This window comes from Dasypus novemcinctus, chromosome 1 (genome assembly GCF_030445035.2).
Source record: "Dasypus novemcinctus isolate mDasNov1 chromosome 1, mDasNov1.1.hap2, whole genome shotgun sequence".
NCBI classification, from domain to species: Eukaryota; Metazoa; Chordata; class Mammalia; order Cingulata; family Dasypodidae; genus Dasypus; species Dasypus novemcinctus.
Window position 1 is genome coordinate 89781354 of NC_080673.1, and position 6930 is coordinate 89788283.

General features: G+C 41.2%; 1 pseudogene; it reads left to right on the plus strand.

Annotated features, from left to right (window-relative positions):
- Nucleotides 1-5828: 5828 nt before the first annotated feature.
- LOC101444715 (large ribosomal subunit protein eL24-like) lies at nt 5829-6304 on the plus strand (annotated as a pseudogene).
- Nucleotides 6305-6930: the final 626 nt, after the last annotated feature.

The window sequence follows — 6930 nt, forward strand, 5'->3', positions numbered from 1 at the left end:
CAGCTAACTTATTCACCAAAGTCCAGATTATTAACATTTCCTCCACAAAGATTTTCCCAATCTTTTATCTATTTAGAAAGCATAGCTTCTTTTTCCAGTTTTACCACAGCATGTTGCATAGACCTGCTCCCTATATTATACAATAGTTGATTAATTGCGTATCTATGATACCCCTAGCTTTTAAGTACATTAAGGGCCACCAAATGGATCTTTTAAAATTCTATAGTTATATATATATCTTTGATGACTGCTTAGAACATAGTAACTGGTTAAAATATATCAGATAGTGAGACAGACAGATAGATAGATAGATAGATAGATAGATAGATAGATAGATAGATAGAGATAAATGGATGATAGATAGCAAATAAAAGAATATAAGATAGATGATAGCTAGATAGATATAGTTATAAACATAAATCCATATCTGTAGTTTCTGGACTTTAATGGTTCACAGAAAAATAACATTTTAAAAAATGGGGGCCAACTACAGGATTAATTTTTATTTTCTAAATTAGAGGATTTAAAAAACTCTAGTGTTCTTATCACTTTCATTTCATATGGGGAAGGCCCTATTAATCCCAAATTAGTAAGGATGTGAATCTTAGTCTTCCAAATTGGATAAATTGAGTAGGAACATGGCAGCAGCAGCATTTTAAAGCTTTTCACTTCTCTTTCCTTAAAATCATGCGAACCAATAAGGCATGTATTTTTTCTATGTCCTCAGCAAAATGAAAGCCCCAAAATTCCAACTAATATTGAGCTGTGGTCAAAACATCTGAAACCTGAAAAGCCTACCTCAGAAGCAGGGTTACTGCATTTAAAGCTTTGGGAACAGTGAGAAAGAAAATGGTTTGGCAGTGGCCCATCTCAGAGACTGACAGCAGACATTTATTCCCAGAATATGAGGGTCTCACTCTATGGGGAAGGACATGAGCAGGGCTGAGATGAAATAGAGCTATCACTGGAGAAGGCAGAGAAAAAATTTGTGGCAAGGGCCCAGGGAGGACCTTAAGGGACTAAACTCAGAAAATGTCATTTTCTAAAAGGGGAAAATGGGTATGAAAGTAACTTCTAGGGTTTTTTGGTAGAAATAGTTGGGAAGCTCAAAGCTGGCAATAAATCTGCTCTTGTGAGAGTCAAATGAGGTAGAACCACACTTATTTTAAGGAAATGGTCTATCACTGCAGCAATATAAGAGGGAGAATTTGAGCAAAGGAATCTGGAAAACTATTCTGACTCTCACCCTTAATCCACAGGAATATTGGTAATAGCCAGTCTATAAGGGCGTATTCAAATATGTATGCATACACCAGCCAAACAAAGAAACTCTGGAAAAGAATGTCAAAAATATGAAGAAAACTTGCATGCAAAAATTGTCACAAAGTGAATGAAAATTGTAACTTAAAATTTCAACATAAATGGGGAGTAAACAAAAACTCCTGACTTTAACAATTAAGCTGACTGAAAATAGAAGCAAGGAAAAATGATTAAAATCATGTTGACATGAACTCAGTCACTGAAAAAGTGAGTGAACCAACGTGGTTGGACTGTAACATGGAGGGAAAAAAACACACATGGTGCCATAATGTCTTCTGGAAGACACACTATGGGAAGTTTAATTACTATTTAAAGGAGTCTGTGGGCTTTATTCAATTAGCAAGGAAGGCCCTTTTAAGGGTTTTGAGGAGAGAGTAGAGTGTGTTTTAGGAAGCTAACTTTGGTTTTTAAAATAAAAGACAAATTGAAACAATAAAAGAGTGAACATAAGATCAGTTAGGAGACCATTATGAAATCTCAGTTGATTTATCTATTCATCATCTATTTACTGAGTGTCTATGATATGCCAGACATGGTCTCAGGTCTTTGGAAATAGCAGTGAACCACACAGAGTCTCTATCCTTAGAGCTTACATTCTAGCAAAGTGAGATCACTAACACAAAAAATAGATGTATCAAGTGACTATACATGCCATGAAGCTGAGTATGGGCTAGAGAGTGGTGCTGGGATAGAGGCAGTCAGCAAAAACTTCTCAAAAGAGGTGCTGTTTGAGCCAAGACAAGCCAAGAATGAAGCAAACAAATGAAACATGGAGTTATCTCAGTGGGAAGCACTGTTACTTTAGCAGAATTTGGGGGCTAGGAGGGGATGCTAAATCAAACTAGCTAGAGACACTCCCTTAGCTGATAACATAGTATTTAATACATCCTATTACAAATACAAAACTAAAAGTTATAAACATAGGTCCTGGATGTGGAGGAGTACACTGTACGGCAGGGGTTATCAACAAGGAGTTCATGAGCTTGAAATGAAATTCAAAAAAACATTATTCTTGTGGGGATGTGTTAGTATGATATATTTATTAAATAATATATAGTGTGGACTTAGAAGGGGTCCATGGTTTTCACATGACTGGCAAAGGGGTCCATGGAACAAAAAAAATTAAGAACCCCTGCTGTATGGAGACACTGAGAAAGTAGAGGGGAGGAGACTGAAAGATTTGAATCCATCAGTGTTACAACTATCAAAATTTTTGTGTGCTGCCTCAACATCCAACTTACTTTGGCCAAGCCATTAACCTCAGTATTAACCTTTGGCCTACTTAAAAAGCAGTTTCCCAGCCCTGGGACACAATCTCCCCCAGAGCCTAATCTCACACTGCAGCCACCATCCACACAACCCACACATCTCTCCCAAAACCAAGAGCTCATCCCAATTGTTAAGCTAACCATCCCTACCACCTTTGGACCTCTAGTCCCGTTCTCTTTTTGTAAGCATGTGCTTTAAATGAACCAATCTCACCTTCTGTGGGAAATCTACTAACCACCCAAGGGCAACTAGAAAGGCACAAGCCTAAGGCTCTCTCTTGCTCTGCCTGTGTGCCCCCCACCTGCTGATTGAAGCAACCGAGCCAATTGCACTTTCTTTCAATCCCTCCTGGCACCCCTCTTTCACTGCAACCTTGAGTAAACAACAACTTTTTCTTGATGCATTATGGCCTCAGTTTTCCATTGCGTCACACTTGACTCCACCCAGACCCAAATTTAAAATTCAACTGAACGATTTCAGATCAATTCCTTAACTGGGGCAGATTTTATCCAGGCAATGTCTTTTTCCTTAAAACAGCTTGTTGAGAAATAAAAAGCATAACCTTGCAGAAAACTATCTATAAATCAGCCCGCAAGAACATGAGCTTGCACCTGTTTCTGTAACCGCACTTACAAAATTTCACCTAGCAACACATTAGCCAATGAGCAAGAGCCATGCTAATTCCACATAAAATCCTATGGGATAACATGGGTGAATCTTGAAGACCTTATGTTGAAGGAAGCAAGCTGGCACTGAAGGACACATATTACATGACCTCACTGACATGAATTAATCAAATTGAGCAGACTCACAGAGCTAGAGTCTGGAAGCTAGGTTTACAGGGGACAGAAAGGGAGAAGAAGGTTATGAGCTAATGCCGACAGGAACAAAATCTCTCATAAGGTGGAAGTGTGTAGCTGTGCAGTGGATGGGCATGACAGTGGTGTAGTGACACTATCGAGTTGGGCAGTGCTGGTTTGTGAGGAAGATAAGTTAATTACAGAGGGTGGGTCGGGCTGTCCATGTGTTAGAAAGAAAGCTTCACCTGTAAGAGAACAAAAGCTCACCCAGTTGTGAAGGAGAAAAGATTTTTATTAACAATCTTGCAAGAATGGACACGCAAGCTGGATAAAATGGCCAGTGTGCACCAAAGAGCAAGAAACTATGATATTTATAAGCTAAATCTAACACACAGCTCCTTCCCCTGTTCGCCATTGATTAGGTACTTCAGGGGTTACATCCTATTCGAGAGATCTAACTAACTTACCTGGTTCCTGCTCTGAGTAGCAGCGCCCCTATTTCCTGCATTCCAGCAGGCTGGGTGGCTGGGCACTTCTTTCCCTCCAGGCAAGGCTTTTCAAATTCAGTGCCGCTTTCACTATTGACCCTGCCCTCGCTTTGGCCCCACCCTTGCTTCTCACCATTGGCCTCCACTCACTTTGGTCCCACCCTCTCTTTGGAGCCACTTTTCAAATTCTGGGCCCTAAATCCACCAGAACTCCTTTCCCTCCCTCCTCCAACTGCAGAACTGGCTCTGGCTTCAACTTTATGTGAAAATTAAACTTAACCCTTTCTTTACACATGGAACTGGGGGGAGGGCTGAGGGAGGGAGCAAGTGAGCACTGGGGATTGGTGGGTACATGGCTGAAACTACAATGTTGGGAATGTTCTTCTGGAAAAATGGCAGGGGACGGTTACTGATTTATTTAGGGTTTGGATGTGGGGGGGCATTTGGGAATGGGTGCACCTGGGGCAGGCTTCTAGGGCGTGTGTGAGTGTTCATCTTGACATAGTGTTGTATCAGTGGATAGACACCCACATAATAATCAGGAAGGTGTTGGACTCCCATCCTGGGTAGTCCTGCTACATTCTCAAATAGAGGGGCAGGAGTCTCTCAAGAGCATAGACAGTGCCTAATATCGGAGGACAGGTCAGTATGTCAAGCCCTCAATAATGTTGCAACTAACTATGAATCTTGTTCTTCAAGGAATTAAGCTTGGTGATTGCCATGGGTACTGAGGGGATGGAAAGGGAGGAATAGAATAGATGGAACATGTGTCATTTTGGGGGCAATGGAAGTGTTCTACATGGTCTTACAATGATGGATTCAGCCATGCTAAATTTCATCAAAATTTAGAAAAGAATATTGTCCAAAATGTAAACCATAATGTAAAACATTAGCCATGGTTAGTACCAATGTTTCAATATTTAGACATTCATTGTAACAAATGTACCATCCACATGTAAAATGTTATTGATAGGGAAATGGGGAAAAGGGCAAAGGGGGAGGATGTTATTATATGGGATTCACCTGTATTCTGTATATGACTTTTCTGTAACCTAAAGCTTCTTTAAAGACAAAAGGAAAAAATAGACACTAGGGGAATAAGCAGAAGAAAATGTCACTATACATAAAAGATAACAGATCTTACAGTGATGAAAGACAATGTCAAAAAATTTTAGTTTTATATTTTTAATATTTTTCTACTTCCAAATTTATTTAATTTTTGGTATTTTATTTGCTATTTTTTAAACTATCATTATTATTTCATTTTTTTATTTATTTAATTCCCCTCCCCTCCCCCGGTTGTCTGTTTTCTGTGTCTTTTTGCTGCGTCTTGTTTCTTTGTCCGCTTCTGTTGTCATCAGCAGCACGGGAAGTGTGGGCAGCGCCATTCCTCGGCAGGCTGCTCCCTCCTTCGCGCTGGGCGGCTCTCCCTATGGGTGCACTCCTTGCACGTGGGGCTCCCCCACGCGGGGGGACACCCCTGTGTGGCACGGCACTCCTTGCGCGCATCAGCACTGCGCATGGGCCAGCTCCACACGGGTCAAGGAGGCCCGGGGCTTGAACCGCGGACCTCCCATGTGGTAGACCGACGCCCTAACCACTGGGCCAAAGTCGGTTAAGTTTTGGATCACAGAAGCGTTCGCTAAGGCATATGAATGTGTTCAAGTGTTCATGAGGCATTGTCATGGTGGGTGGAGATTCACACAATAACTGAAAGATTATAGAATTCCCATCCTGGGGAGCTCTGCCACATTCTCTAAAGCGACAGCAAGAATTCTCTGATTACAGGGGCTGTGACTAGCAAAGGAGGATGGACCATCGACAGACCCTCAATATTGATGAATGTATTTATGAATCTTTACCTTTGAAATTGAAACTTAGCCTAGTATCATAGGGTGCCTAAGCGTTACCTCCGCATCTTTGCCATCTTCCTTGTTCCTCAGCATCCGTAACCATGAAGGTCAAGCTCTGCAGTTTCAGTGGGTACAAGATATATCCTGGATATAGGAGGCTCTATGCCAGTACTGATGGGAAGGTTTTCCAGTTTCTTAATGTAAAATGCAAATCAGCTATCCTTTCCAAGAGGAACCCACAGCATATAAACTGGACTGTCCTCTACAGAAGAAAGTTTAAAAAGGGACAGTCAGAAGAAATTTTTAAAAACAGAACTAGCCATGCAGTCAAATTCCAGAGGGCTATCATTGGTGCATACTTGCTGATATTATGGCCAAGAGGAATCAGAAACCTGAAGTTAGAAAGGCTTATGGAGAACAAGCTATAGGGGCTGCCAAAGAAGCAAAAATGGCTAATCAGGCATCTAAAAAGACAGCAATGGCTGCTGCTAAGACTCCCACAAAGGCAGCCCCTAAACAAAAGATTGCAAAGCCTGTGAACGTTTCTGCTCCCCAAGCTGGAGGAAAACATTAAGTTGGCAAATCAGATTTTTAAATAAAGATTTGACTGTAAAAAAAGAAAAGAAAAGAAAAAATGTACCTCCTGAGAGCCTCTCTATTTCCCAAATATAGCCTCTTTCTAAGTTGAACTCAGCATATAAATGCATTACCTTCCCGCCAGCATAGGACATGACCCCCAGGGATGAGCCTCCCTGGTACAGAGGGATTACTACATGCACCAACTAGCAATGCAACTGGAAAAAAGATGTTGACCAAAAGGTGGAAAGGGTAAAGACAAATGAGTTTATATGGCTAGGAGACTTCAAAGTGAGTGAGGAGGTCATTCCAGAGGTTACACTTATGCATGTCTCAACAGGATCTCATTGACTGTCAAAGTAAATATTGTCTCATATTGTTCAGATATCCAGACAATATAGGCAGGGCAGACAGTTCAGGAGTTTGGTACCCTGACTATGGGCCATACTTGGGAATTTATGCTCCCCAGTGTGACAGAGTTGGACTCAGTTGTGGTTTCCCTACACATGGCTCTTCTACCCCTTCTATAAGAACCTATAGTTCATGCTAGAATTGATAGGTGTATGTCCAAGAGACTTAAATCCTTGGGCTGTCCAAGTGCCAGCTGGGCCCTGAATCTCAACA